This window comes from Monodelphis domestica, chromosome 1 (genome assembly GCF_027887165.1).
Source record: "Monodelphis domestica isolate mMonDom1 chromosome 1, mMonDom1.pri, whole genome shotgun sequence".
NCBI lineage: Eukaryota > Metazoa > Chordata > Mammalia > Didelphimorphia > Didelphidae > Monodelphis > Monodelphis domestica.
Genome location: NC_077227.1, coordinates 518310132 through 518325326, shown reverse-complemented (window position 1 = coordinate 518325326; position 15195 = coordinate 518310132).

Genomic DNA, 15195 nt, shown 5'->3' with positions numbered 1-15195 from the left:
GTAAAAGAATGATTTCTCTGTCATTCTGATGTAATTTTGCCTATAAAAGGCCATTTCAGAATCCTGATGATTGTTCAGATTTTCTCTGAGGCCTATCCTTGAGCATAAAAATAAAATCAAGGTTTTTACCTCTATAATTTCTGCATTGTGGTAAATATATTTTGGCAGCAATTGCATACCGCATGAACTCAGAGAGGAGATATTTCTTTCATATAGATTTGGAGAACCATGAAGGGATAGGCAGTGAGGTTGGAAAGGCTGCTTCTGCTTCAGAAAATCTCTGCTTCCTTGGAGAAATATTGAAGAGGAAATTTCAGCCAAACCATGAAGACTGCTGTACAAAAAAAAGAACCCCCCAAACCAGAAAGAGAAGTAGGTTTGTTTTTGATGTGTAGCCTATGTATTTCTATGTGCTGTTCTGGATTTTATTTTTGTTTTTGACTCATATTTCAATAATGTTGGGGGTTGCTTAGTCTGGTAGCTGCCCAGACATTCTAATGAGCAGAGCATTTAATTCAGGCATATAAAGTAAGGGCTAGACTGAGAAACTGGATTTTAATGGACAGAACAAGACTTTCCCCCCCACACCTTGTGCCCCCTTTCCTTCAGTACCTTGTACTTCACTTTTTTTGTGGGCACATAAGCAAGAAACTTTTCTGTGTGTCCTGACCATCATCTCTAGTTCAACCCAAGTAGGGTTTGGCACTGTGGTTCTGACCATTAATTAAGTGGTTCTGGTTCTGCCTGCTGTTTGGTTTGTTATAAAGCACAGAAAAGGTTTACTCAAAGATTCCCTTTTCAGTCTGATTCTGGTTCTGATTTGGCCATCATAGGGTCCAGCACTGTGGTTTGATTCACCGGTTGTGTAATCCTGGTAAAAATGCACATCTGGTATTTATCTCAGTGTTATATTAAGGAGATCAGAAATCATCTGGGGGTCTCATTCCTTCTATTTACTGTTTCAGTGTTCTATTTTACATGTTGTTTCTTCCACCAACAACAAAGTTTTGGACTGACATAAAAGTTTATTTTGAGGGGTTTAGTGAATTGGTTTCAATTAAATTCATTTCTGTGGATTTGTTTCAATTAAATGATTTCAGTGATTCTGATTTGGTAGAAAAATTGGGTTCCAAAATTCTTCTCTTTTGGGTACTTTGGATTATGGTTCAAATATTTCTGGTTAAAAAAAAAAGAAAATTTTTACTCTACAAAGTATGGCATCTAATCAATCCATTTCTTCTTTTTAAATTTTTTATTTTATTTTCCCCCAATTATATATAAAATTTTGACTTTTTAAAGCACTTTTAAAAAAATTTTCAAATCTCAAATTTTCTTCCTTTCTCTCTTCCCTTTTGCCCTCTGTTGAGATAATAAGATATCTGATACAGATTTTGCATGTTGCAATCATGTAAAATACTTTTTTTGTATTAATCCTTTTATTGAAAGAAACTAGACCCACAAAAAAAAATTAAGAAAAAAAGTGAAAAAACAGAGTCCATCAGTTCTTTCTCTGGAAACATGACTTTTTTTTTTTTATCATATGTTCTTTGGGATTGTTTTGGATCATTGTAGTGCTGAGAAATAGCTAAGACATTCACAGTTGTTCATCATACAGTATTGCTGCCACCGTGTACAATATTTTCCTGGTTCTGCTTACTTCACTCTGATTTCAGTTCATGTAAATATTTCCAGGTTTTTCTGAGCTCCTCCTGCTTGTCATTTCTTAGGGCACAATAATATTCCAATACAATCTTATGCAAAATTTAGCCATTTCCCAATTGATGAGTATTCCCTCACTTTCCAATTCTTTGCCCCCACAAGGAGAGCTGCTTTAAATATTTTTGTACATATAAGTACTACCCTTTTTTGTTTATTTCCTTGGGATATAAACCTAGTAATGGTATTGCTGAGTCAAAGGATATGTATTGTTTTATGATCCAAATTGCTCTCCAGAATGGTTGAATCAGTTCACTACTGCCCCAGTAGTGTATTAGTGTCTCAATCTATCCACATCCCCTCCAAGTTTTCCTTTTCTGTCATTATAGCCAATCTGATAACTGTGGGTTGTACTTCAGAGTTGTTTGCATTTATTTAATTAATGGTGATTTAGAGCATTTTTTTTTTTGGTATAACTCTAGGAAGCTTTACTTAAGTAGAGAAATGTTTGTTCATATCCATTTGTCAGCTGGGAAGTGACTTGCATTCTTATACATTTGACTTATTTCTCTATGTATTTGAGAAGTAGGCCTTTATTAGAGAGATTTGTTATAAAATTTTTTCACCATTATGATTATTGTATATACTCTTCATCCTACTTCCCCACCTATTTATTCTTTTCTCTCTCCTTTCATTCTGTCCATCCTCAAAAGTGTTGAGCTTCTGACCACCACTCCCCCAATTTGTCCTCTTTTCTATCAGCTCCTCCCCTTACCCTCCTACTTTCCTATAAGGTAAGATAGATTTCTTTTCTTTTTTAAATATTTTTTCTTAGAATTAATGCTATATATTGGTACCAAGGCAGAAGAGTGGTAAGGGGCAGCAATGGGGGTTAAGCGACTTGCCCAGGATCACACAGCTGGGAAGTATCTGAGATCAGATTTGAACCTAGCATCTCCTGTCTCTAGACCTGGCTCTCAATCCACTGAACCACCCAGCTGTCCCCCAATTGTGTTTCCAAAGAGATATTTCACATTTCCTTTTGATTGTTTTTTCAATTGTTTCTTGGTGTCTCATGGAGCCATTAACTTCCATTTGCCCAATTCTAACTTTAAGCCATTATTTTCTTCAATGAACTTTTGTACCTCCTTTTCCATTTGGACAATTCTACTTGGTTTTTTTTTTAAAACCCTTACCTTCCATCTTGGAATCAATACTGGGTATTGGTTCCAAGGCAGAAAGAAGAGTGGTAAGGGCTAGGCAATGGGGGGTAAGTGACTTGCCCAGGATCACACAGCTAGGAAGTACCTGAGGCCAAATTTGAACCCAGAATCTCCCATCTCTGGGCCTTGCTATCAATCCACTGAGCCCCCTAGCTGTCCCCTTCAATTCTACTTTTTAAAGAATTCTGTTTCACAGAGGATTATTTTTTTTACCTTTTTCTAAATGGCCAATTCTTCCTTTTCAGAAGTTCTCTTCAGTGAGTTTTTGTATCTTTTTCTATCTGGCCAATTCTAATTTTTAAGGAGTTTTTCATTTCAGTGGATTTTCATCTTTTTTTTTTAACCAATCAGCCTATTCAGTCTTTTAAGATATTATTTTCTTCAGCATTTTTAATGCCTCCTTTGCCAATCTATTTTTTCATAATTTTCCTGTATCATTCTTATTTCTTTTCCCAATTTTTCTTCCAACTATTTTATTTGATTTAAAATTTTCTTTTTAAGCTCCTTCATTAATTCTTTTTGGAATTAAGACCAATTCCTATTTTTCTAGGAGGTTTTGGATGCAGCAGTATTGATTTTTTTGTCTTCTTTTGAGTTTGTGTTTTTGTCTTCTGTCACAAAATAGCCTTCTATGTTGACTTTCTTTTTTGTTGTTGTTGTTGTTGTTTGCTCATTTTCCAGCCTTTTTCTTTCTCTTCAACATAAAAAAAATCTATTATACTTGGGGCTCTCTTCCTGTGGTGAAGGGATCACTATTCCATGCCTCAAGTTCTTCATGCAGCTACTTTCAAGGTAGCTCCAGAGATCAATAAATTTTCAGTTCTTCCAAGGTATTGTGATATAAGGACAGGTGTGTTTCATACTCTCCCAACCTGTGCTCTGCTCTGTGAGGAACAACAAGCACTTGTTTTCCCCTTCAGACTGTGACCAGGGTCCCCTGCTCCCCTGCAGCCCCAAGCACCAGTGTGTGCTAGTTCTTCTCCTCACTTTTATATGGCAACCCAGAAGTGTGACCTGGATATGCATATGGGCAATGCAACAAGAGTCTTGCACCCAGAGCCAGCAAAGGCATATCTGTAATGTCCTTCTGAACAGTTGTCTGACCCTACCCACTCAGTGGCTGAGAGCTCTGGAAGACTTATGGCCATGGTGGGACTTTCCTTTGTATCCTGCCTTGCATTCTACTTCTACCTGGTATAATAGATCTTTCTTGCTGGCCTTCTAAGTTGTTTTGGATTGAAAATTTATTTCACCTCACCTCTTTTGTGGGCTGTATTGTTCCAGAATTCATTCTGAGGCATTATATCATTATTGTTTGGAGAGCAATTTGGTAGAGATCACATGGGTCTGTGTACCTTCGCTGCCATCTTGGCTCTATTCAGTCCATTTCTTTTGAAGGAAGATTTGGATTTGATTGTCTCCTAAGTAAAAAAAAAAAAGATTCTTTTCAGAGAAGCCAAATTATCTGAAGTCCATTTTAGAATGTTTGGACAGAATTAACTTTAGGAGATAAATATCCTTGGTCCTGAGATGGATCCTTATCACTCAATGGAAAATGCTTCTCCAAAGTTAACAACAATCTCCTAATCATTAGATCTGATAATCTATTTTGTACTTCCTATCACCTCTTGCTTAGACTATTCTAATAGCTTCCTAATTATCTTCCTGTTTTCAGTGTCTACTTTTTCCAATCTGTCCTTCACACAGATGCCAAATTAATCTTCCCATAATAATGCCAATTAATGCCTGTGTAAACTTGATCAGGCTCTAGCTTTCAGTTTCCTCATCTAAAATATGAAAGAGTTGGACTCAATGCCTTCAAAGTCTATTCCCATTTCTGTATCTATGATCCTATGAGGTCTTCATAAGACCATTTCCCTATTGAAAAATCTTTAGTGGCTTCCTATTACCTCATGAATAAATTAAATTAAATTTAATTTAAATTTAAAAATAAAATAAAATAATAAAAATATGCTTATATTTATTATGCATTTTCTCCTTGTGAGGAAGTTCCTGGTGAGTCCCTTCACTACTAATATGGATTAATATGTTCTCTGAAATTTATAATCTTAGAAAGCTGCCTAGGCAACTGAGAAGTTTAAATGGCTTGCCCAAGGTCACAAAACTAGTATTTGTCAGGGCCATCAAGTCTTTCTGACTCAGAGGGCAGGTCTCTGTCCACCTCGCTACTGGTATCAAGCTCAAATAGAAACAGCCTGCTGGCTAAGACAATGCTTGGGAGTTTTGCTGTTCCCTGGAGGTGAGTTTGATGCCTCTGCTTTATGCCATGCTATTCCTTTTCAAAACGTACTTTTTATACATTTATGTCTTCCAAGCTAAGATGAAAACTGCATATAATATTATAGCACATTTATTTCTGTGGGGAACCAATTCCATGAATCTAACTAAGGTCAGGTGAATATTGAAACACAATATGTACAAAAAAAAAAAAGATGGAATTATCCAAGCTGTGGAGGTTTGGAGCTAAGTTCCAATGGGTAGAACAAAAAATTCTCACCCACCTACACAATAAGTGGTGTTACCTCACAAAGACAGAAGTGTTGCTGAGGGATAGAAGTTCTTGGACTCGAGTAACTATAGAAAGTACAGCATTTATTTAGCATTTCTTTCCCAGGAGAACAGAGCTCTCACTAGGGCACTCCCTAGTGAACAATTACCAGCCCCCTTAAAATATTGGAGATGATTGGAGATTACATTTTTCTTGCATGGATATATGTAATATAAGTGAATACTCTCACTTTTGTTGTTGTTAAGTCATTTTCAGTTGCATCTAACTCTTCATGACTCCATTTGGGATTTTCTTTGGCAAAGATACTGAAGTGGTTTGCTTCTTCAGCTTACTTTACAGATGAGGAAACTGAGGCAAACCAAGTTAAGTAGCCCCAGGGTCACACAGCTAGTAAGTGTCTGCATCCAGATCTGAACTCAGGTCCTCCTAACACCAAGACTGACATTTTATCCACTATGCCACCTAGTTGCCCCATTTTACACATATTGTGGAAAGGAAAACTGAATCAAGCTTTGGGCCTTTCTGCCACTCAGGTGCAACTAACAGCAGTTGGAATGTTGAAGTAAAGAAACTGACAATGATGACAGTTGGTGGGGGGAGAGAACTGTGTGAGTGGCAGTTGCTCTTGAGCAGTTTCTCTCCTGGTCCTGTGACTGGAAGGAGCACTCTCTCCCTGTCTCTGGATAGAAATACCTCTATTCCTGGATTTTTTCCCAACTGTGTGCTCTACCTGGATTCCTGTGATCATGCCATCAAACAAAAGGATTTAAGGGGAGCAGTTTGAATGGTAGCACCTGTCTTTAGGGCGTTAGCCTGAAGAGACAAACCCAACCAGCTCTGAATGTCAAAACTTTTTCTTCCTCTTGCTGCCTACTGCAAAGACTTTGAACTTAAGAAAGCTAGCACAGATCAGCATAGACAGGAATAAAAGAAACCCTCCACTTGCCTGTGAGGCCTGGCCTCAGCTCTAAAGCTGAGAGAGACTCAATCCCAATCCGGGGAAAAGTATAGGGAAATCCTTATTCCCTCTACCCTGATACCTTCCAAATCCAAACTTGTTATTAAATTCATCTTTATTTAAATAACCCACAGTCAGATAAGAGGACTCTCATTTCAGGAGACATAGAGGGAGCAAAACTTAAGGACAGCCATTCAACCATAAATGGTCTTTCTATGAACCCCTGCCTGGCAACCTTGGTGGGGGGGTGGGGAGGCTTGTCCCTCAGGAAGGTCTCTGCTTACTTGCCCTGGGGTATCTTCACCCTCAATCAATAGAGAATACATCCCCTCAGACTATCATAGTTGGCCCATTTCTTAGGAACCCCATTTTTCAAAGTCAGAGGGGGTAGGGGGGTATTTCTCTCCTTTTACCTCACCAGCATCTATATTCCCTCTATCCCTTCAAGTCCTCCATTCCCTGTTACAAAACCTTCCTTATCCCCTGTACCTCTTCAATCTTCAATAATTCCTTTAACTATTACAACATACACATTTATATAGTATAAGTAGATATAAATATATATACACATACATATATACTTATGTAGCATAAGTACATAGATATGTATGCAGATATTTATATTCTTCTTAAATATGTCTAAGAGAAATATACTTAGAATTCTATAGATTTCTCTAGAATTACATTTTGAAGAAAATTTTGGGACTTTTTGAGTGAGAGATTTTTTACCCCTCTTTTGATTTGCTTTCCTTCTAAGAAATTTCTTCTGAGCCAGACTTCTGTTGGTTCATTGTGGCCAAATTTATACAGATTTTTGTGTCTCATTCTAAAAATGTGCTAGGGCAAGTAGGTGGTGCAGAAATGAGTTCAAATCTAGTCCTAGACACTTATTAGCTGTGTAACCCTGAGCAAGTCACTATACTTTTTGCCCAAGTTTCCTCATTTGTAAAATAAAGATAATAGCATCTACCTACCTTTTAGGCTTGTTGTGAGAGTAAAGTGAAACAAAACATGTAAGACATTTTGTAAACCTTAAAGTGCTATAAAATTCCAGCTATTGTTACATTATTATTATTATTGCCATAATAATAATTCAGTATGCTTTTCCTATGCATTGTTTTAACCTTGATGTTATATTGAATACAATCTAATCCTTTGATGTTCTAACTGCAAAGTTCAATTAGTGTATGATTTAAATTTTATTTGTTGCATTACTCTGTCTATTAATGACAATTTAAACTAAAATGAGTAGTGTATATATTAAAATGTTATAACATTAGCAAATAGAATAGCAATAATAATAATGTATTTATTATACATTGTCTTCTTTTACTAATCCATCCTGATGAGTCCCCTTTCTACCAATGTGAATCAATACCTTCTCTTCAATTTATAGTCTTGGTGAGTTGCCTGGGCCACTGAGAAGTTAAGTGACTTGCTCAGAGTTACATCCTACTATAGAGGTTTCTGAGGTCAGGAGTACCTGAAGTCATTACCAACAACAAGATTATAAAGGAACCACTGAGAGGGACAGTGATTGGGCAGAGTTGTGAAATGCTTAATAAATGTTACGAGGAGACAGAGAGCTCTGTTTGCAGTCTATGAAGTACCTGCTTCAGGTGAACCTTCTGACTTCCCTAAATAAAGAGAGTCAGTAGCAATTAATGCCTGGAAACTAGTCAGGCAACCTGCCACCATCACCACTGAAGAAGAGGAAATAATTGAGACATCATTGTAAAGGGGAAGGTTACCGGAAGATGCTGTCTAATGCAGCTGATATCTAACAGTTCAGGGTGATCTGTATATAAACCAGAACTAGATCTTTACCATGTCAAGTTACATTCCCTTTTGGAAGAGTCACCACATATAGTCATCAAGGAACCAATTGGGATCATGGATAAGATATAGCACGGATGTGCTGAGGAAGAGCAGGTAATTGAAATGAAGAAAAGAAGACTACTACTGAAGGATCCAAAGGGACCAGCTTTGGAACTGGTGTGTGGTCTGAAATTGGAAAGCCCTGATGTCACAGTAATTAAGTGCTTTCATACTACAGGAACAGTTTGGCATTGTAGAGAACCTGAAGTAAACTTGTACTAATTTTGTCAACATCTGAAAGTGTGAAGGTGAAGCTCCCTAGATTTTGATGCTGAGAAATTGAGAGGTTCCTTCAAAGATTAGTAATCAAGGGAGCTGTGGGAAACCAAAGATGCAAATAGAGGAAGTTACTAAAAGTAAGGGATGGCACAACTTTTTCAACTAGTTTTTCAGATGATTCTCTAGGATTCTCCAAGTAGGCCATCATATCATCTGCAAAGAATGATAGTTTAGTTTCCTCATTGCCTACTTTAATCCCTTCAATTTCTTTTCCCTCTCTAATTGCTAAAGCCAGCATTTCTAGTACTATATTAAATAATAGAGGTGATAATGGGCATCCTTGCTTCATCCCTGACCTTATTTGGAAGGCTTCTAATTTATCCCCATTGCAGATTATACTTGCTGGAGGTTTTTAGGTAGATACTCCTCATTTTAAGGAATAACTATGTTTTCTAATGTTTTAGGAATGAGTGTTTTATTTTGTTGAATGCTTTTTTTTTTCTTTTTAGGTATCTATTGAGATAATCATGATTTCTGTTAGTCTGGTTATTGATATGGTCAGCTATGCTGATAGTTTCCCTATTAGTGATATGGTCAATTATGTTGATAGTTTTCCTGATATTAAAACCAGCCCTGAATTCTTGATGTAAATCTCACCCAGGCATAGTCAATGATCCTTATGATATATTGTTGTAGTCTCTTGGGATGCTACAAGTAAGGACTAACATGTAACAAGCAGATGCTATTTAAGATATATAAGACATGGCCCCAATTTTTCAGTAAAATATGAGATAAGATTTTCAGCTGAGAGAGGTGGGGGGGAAACCATAGGGATTTTGAGGGGGGATGAAAAGTTTCTGGTCACACAGCCTTTATTCCTTTAAGTTATAAAAAGCCTGGATCTCTTCTCCTCTGTAGAGAATGAGCAGGATAGAGAGTTGATAAGAGTGAGGAAGGATTTCTTAATATCCATGAAGACCCAAATTTGTAGGAACAATTAAAGTAATACATTTGTAGTGAATCCATCCCAAATGGTTGGGTAATTTTTCTCCATCTCATTCAAAGATCCCTTCTCTCAAAATAGTTTTCATTTTTATAAGAAGAAGAACTAGTTATATTATGGCCACAAAAAGAAGAAGTAGGCACAATGGGAGGAAGTTGGCAAATAGTAAATTTCAGTTCTGGATAATAATAATTAAAAAAACAACTTCCTAACAATTAGAGTTATTCAAAAGTGTACTCAACTGCTGAGCGAGATAGGTTATAAAATCATTAATTTAGACCTGTAAGGGACTTCAGAGGCCACCTAGTCTAATCCCTTCATTTTATAGATGAAGAAACTGAAGCCAAGTTAGGTTTAAGAATTTTGTCCAAGGAGAAAAAAGTAGTAATCATCAAAGAATCCCTCACATAATAGATATCCCTTTGGGAATACTGCCTTCCCATTTTGACCTAGCAATAGATGTCTGATAGACTGGACACAGAACTTCCCTAGGAGTATAGAGAGTCTTCAGACATAGTCCTAGAGGTCAACAGTGGTTGAGTACAGCCACATCTGGATGCAGGAGTCTGGACTGGAAGATTTTCAGAAGTCCCATATACTTCTAGAGCTCCCTGTGTAAAGTTATTCTTTTGAAATTCTTTCAAATTTTGATCAGATGCATCTGTATATAAAAAGGGCCAGAAATGTGATTGAGCAGGTGGAGAAGTCAATGACTTTGTCCCCTGGGCTTGGGGCTACCTCTGTGCTTTTTTGTGCCCACTAACTTACATGGAAGAATCAAAGAGGCTTATATTTTGAGAACTGGGGAATCATAGACCACAGAGCTATTTGGCACTTATTGGGCATGTGCCCATTACCTGACATATTCTAGCCTTTAAAATTTTAAATTGGGAGTGCTCACTGTAAGCTAACAAAAACTCTCAAACACTCAATCAATAAACATGTACTAAGCAATTATTATATTCCAGGTACCATGTAGGGCCTGGGGATAACATTATGAAAAGGAAGGTCCTGTTGTTATTGGAGAGCTTGATCTTATTTGGTTCAGGAGGGCACCCATTTAAAGAATTCCCTGACTCTGACAAATCTTGTGGAAACATATGGATTTTTATTAGGTAAAATGGCTGGAAGGCAGGTGCAGGTGAAATCTGCCTCCATTGGGGAGAAGGGATCGAGGCTTTTTATACTTTAAAGGGACAGAAGCTACTCACCCAGAAAGGAAAGTGGGAAGGGGCACAAATAAGGAGGATTAGGTGGCATTCCCATGTGAGGTGCCTTGGTGTCTGGGGTAGAAGTATAGGTATGTTTGTGATCTATTAAGCCCTGATCATTAAGGTGGGTGAGTCTTATCTTAGAGAATCTAGCAATGTTTGAGATGTAAACGGAAGGTATGCATCCTTGCTAAATCTAAGGGAAATGCATCTAAAACAAAAAGGAAATGTATCTTTGGGAGAATCCTTTGTTTATACAGTCATCTCTTTGGTTGCACCAGGGTTGGCTTTCTTCCACCACCTGCATTTCTGGGATCTGGGATGGAGGAATTTCTCCTGTATCCTTTCTGAACTGGGATTCCTCTAGAGACTTGGGGTTTCTAGGGGATCCTGCACCCCCATTCCACTGTATCTAGAATAGAAAAGACTAAGGCTGAAGATATTATTTGGATTGGAGTCCTCTGCTTTTTCCTAAAAGAACTTGGTGTCTGAAGTTAAAAATCTCCTGCTTGAGGAGAGCAGAAGAAGCTTTAGTAAATAAGACTGTGAGGGAACCAAGAGAACCAGAGGGGAGGCTTTTTTTATGGTTGTAGGCAACACATGGGTAATATATCATAGATAACTCATGAGTGGTAAATGTAAGCAATATATATGAACAGATGGCTGACCTGGGAGTCCTCTTAAAATGCCTGATTTCAAGGGAGTTCTTTACTCTGCATTCAAGTATGCCAGTCTTCAAATCAGAGGGAAAGCATGTCCAGAAATTACTGATGAATTGGGAGTTCCAAAGCTGCTGAAATATGGAAAGATGATGAGTTTCTTGAGGATGTGATGGAGTCAAGTAAAAGGAGTGGACCTGGTGAGACACATTCTATGACAGCAGAGTTTCTGGCTCAGGCTTCTTGTGGCCCCATAATAAGAATAAGACATTGCCTCAGTCACAGAAATTGCACAATCAAGATTTGGGACAATTGGTAAGGTCCTTATCTTCCCACTTCTGACGTAGATACCCTGATCTTCCCCTTCTACTCTAAGTAAAATTTCATAAGATCAAGCTCTTCCACAACACAGGACCTTCCTTTGCATAGTATTATCCTACATGGTACCTGGTATATAGTAGTTGCTTAGTAAATATTGGTTCATTGATTGGGTGTTTTTGTGAGCAAAATCACTAGCTTATGGCAATATAAAACATTGGAATGGAGACTTTGGAAAGACTTATTCCTCTGTCCTGTAGCCCTTCTAGCTCTGTAATCAGAAGGCCAGTGTATATGGCGTATCTTTCTTTGTGTCTCCAGCACTATGTAGCCACATAATCAATGCTTACTGACCGATTGACTGACCTCAAGCCCTTAGCTACCTCTTCTGCTTATTGCTTCATTCCCTGAACAGAGGGGAGCAAGCAGCAATCCTGAGAGATGCTAGCTCCAAGTTATAGAAGCAACCTCATGAAATTGAGGTCAAGAATCACTGAGTCAGATACCGGTCTCTATTGCTTCTCATAACTATACCTTACTCAGAGGAGGAGGAATCGAACATTCCCAGGAAGATGGGCCATGCATTGCCAGCTGGCCAAAAGTTATGGAGTTGTGTTGCTGCTCATACAACATGGATCTGAGGTGAACATTTGTTCAACAGTCCCCCAAGTCTCCTGGTGGGGGTTCCTAGTTCTCAGTGATAATACAATTGAGGTGATGGTTTACTGTTTCAAGTGTTTGTAATTGCATACTCACCTATGAGTCTGTTGAATTTTAAATGTAGCAAATGCTATGCTATTATTCTTCCACATGAAGACCAGTGACCCATCCCCTTCAGAATTTTAGGGGTACCTCTGAGAAATTGTGGATGTCTTACTGCTCTGAACTCAAGCCCCCATTCTTAGTAGGTTCTGCTCACGATTAGCAGATGGTGATTAACTCCCCAGTTGATTTAGTTCATTAATTTATATTTTAATTAATTAAATTAATGCAAATTTAATTACTTAATATGAATTAACTTTTACAAAGGGATATTTACTTCATAGTTATAGTAAGAAGTATGAATGTTTTCCCCTAAAACCTGGTGAGTATACTCTCTCCTGAACCACATTCTATGACAGTAGAGTTTCTGGTTCAGGCTTCTTGCTGCCCCTCTAATAGTCATAAGACATTGCCTTGGTCACACCAACAGCACAATCAAGATTTAAATGGTTGATAAGGTCCTTATCTTCTCCCTTCTGATATATATATATATATATATATATACATATATATATATACATACATATATATATCCTAATCTTCTCCTTTTGCTTTCTGTAAAATTCCAATTTTTTATGCTGCTTAAATATTCACATTCTATATAAGGTTGCTAAACCTGATGCTCTGGACTCTCTGGACTTTTCATGCATATAAGCCTATGTTCCGAGTATAAATAAATGCTATAGATTATTATCTCTGCATCATTGATGCAGTGGCTCACAGCAGTGCCTAATCAATGGACCGCTTGTATAATTTTTATTTTACTTCCAAATGCAGCATGGCTACTAGATGAATCTACATGTCAGCTATAGCTAGACTGGGTGATAAAAATTTTTTCTTGGAGCCTGAATAAAGAATGGCTACCCCCAAAACTCATCATGGATTATATTCTTAGACCATAGATAGTTAGTTCTCCTCATCTTTCAGAGTTCACAAAGTCATGGCCATCTCCAATCTCTTTTACTTAGAAGCAAGAAAAAATGGACACAAAGAAAAAGGAGACACAGTGTCATATATTCTTGGCTTCATGCCAGGCTGAGGGAGAAAGCCCCCAAGGGCCTTCCCCTACCTTCAAGGGCATTCAATAGCCTTTCTCTAATGCTAGCTAGGCTGGAAAGTACCAGTACTGAGACTGGCTGGCACTATATGACTAATGTCTCTTTGAACACTCCCTACTTCTGACTCTAGAGCCAATCAAAAGGACCCTATTCATTGATTCTGGTTAATAGACCAGAACCAGTTATAGGAAGTCTGAGCATGCTCTAAGACCATGTGGGGATTGTATCAGTTCAACATTCTGTACATATTCATAAAGACCAGTCTCATTAGACTGACATCATGACAGAAGCATTTCTTCTGTAATGGATTGATTCCCTTTCTTTAAGTTTAGGTTACCCAAGGACTTAACCTGGTCTTCATGAGTCCAGAGAGGAGCCCCTTTTTCTGGGAAGGGACCCCACTCTGGATGATGGGCTATATCTGTACAGTAAGATGTGTTGTTGATGATTGTTAAATTAAACAAAAAAGAAACTTTAATTTAAAAAACCCATTATCAATCAAAGTACTCTTTTATTACCTCCAATAAGAAATAGGAAAAAACATTACTTGGAGCCATTTAACTAGCCCCAATTGCAAATCTCATGCTTCTATCAAAGGGGAAAAGAGGAAAACATCCAGAACATTTTTGTGGGGGTTAATAGATGCTGTTCATTTATCCTAAAAAAATTCATGTCTCTACCACTTCTCCCAGATTCTATTGATAGCTTTGGAACTCCAATTCTTCTTGGAAGTCATTATCAGTCATTCGTCCTCAAAAAAACTTCTGTATAAACATTTTAGGCAGAAGTAGATCAATTGGCAACAGAGGCAGAGCAATATTAAAGGTGTCTGGAGTGCAAACAGAAGGATTGTTTTTCCACAGAAGGGGAGCTGGGAGGTCTATGCATTTGAGGCATAAGCTGGAACCAATATCCCAGATATCTGCCAAGTATTTGGATCCCAGGGTCTACCTACCAAGTAAACTTAATGAAATGGTTCCAATTGGCATCATGCAAATGTGAGCCACACAGTCAGTTCTTAGCTCTGAACTACACCCCCTTACTTGTATTTGCACTAAGGAACCAGAATCCCTACTTATAGCTCTGATTAAATAAATGGATGGATAGATAGCACTATACTGTTTAAAGTTTGTATCAGTGATGTAGATAAAGGCATCAATGGCATGCTCTTCAAATTTTCAAATGAAGCTAAAATGGGAAGGATAGCCAGCATGCTGAATGAATGATAGAATCAAGATCTTAAAAGATAGAACACTGTTTTAATCTAATAAAATCAAGCTTAACAGAGAAAAATGTAAAGTCTAATGCTTGAGTTCCAAAGATTAGCTCCACAAATACAAGATGGAAGGAACTGTGGCCACATAGCAAAACAAACAAACAAACAAACCCAAAAAAACCGACAATAAGGAAAAATAAGTATATGAAGACTGCTTACTGTCCAGACTACGCTATACAACGAAACAGACAACGTAGACAGCTCATGTAGACAGATACTATAAATGTTCAAGCTAGGCTCAGACCTGAATGGGACAAAGAGAGACTTTTGGTTTACCTCTGGGAAATCGCAGTTCTTTCAGTGATCCCAAATATTTGAACAAAGGTCCATGTTTTTAATAACAATATTCTTCCAATGATATTCTATAGTTATGAGTCATGAGCCTACAAAAAATTGATGATAATGAGCATGATCTAGAAGGCACCCCATGGATGTGAGCAGGCT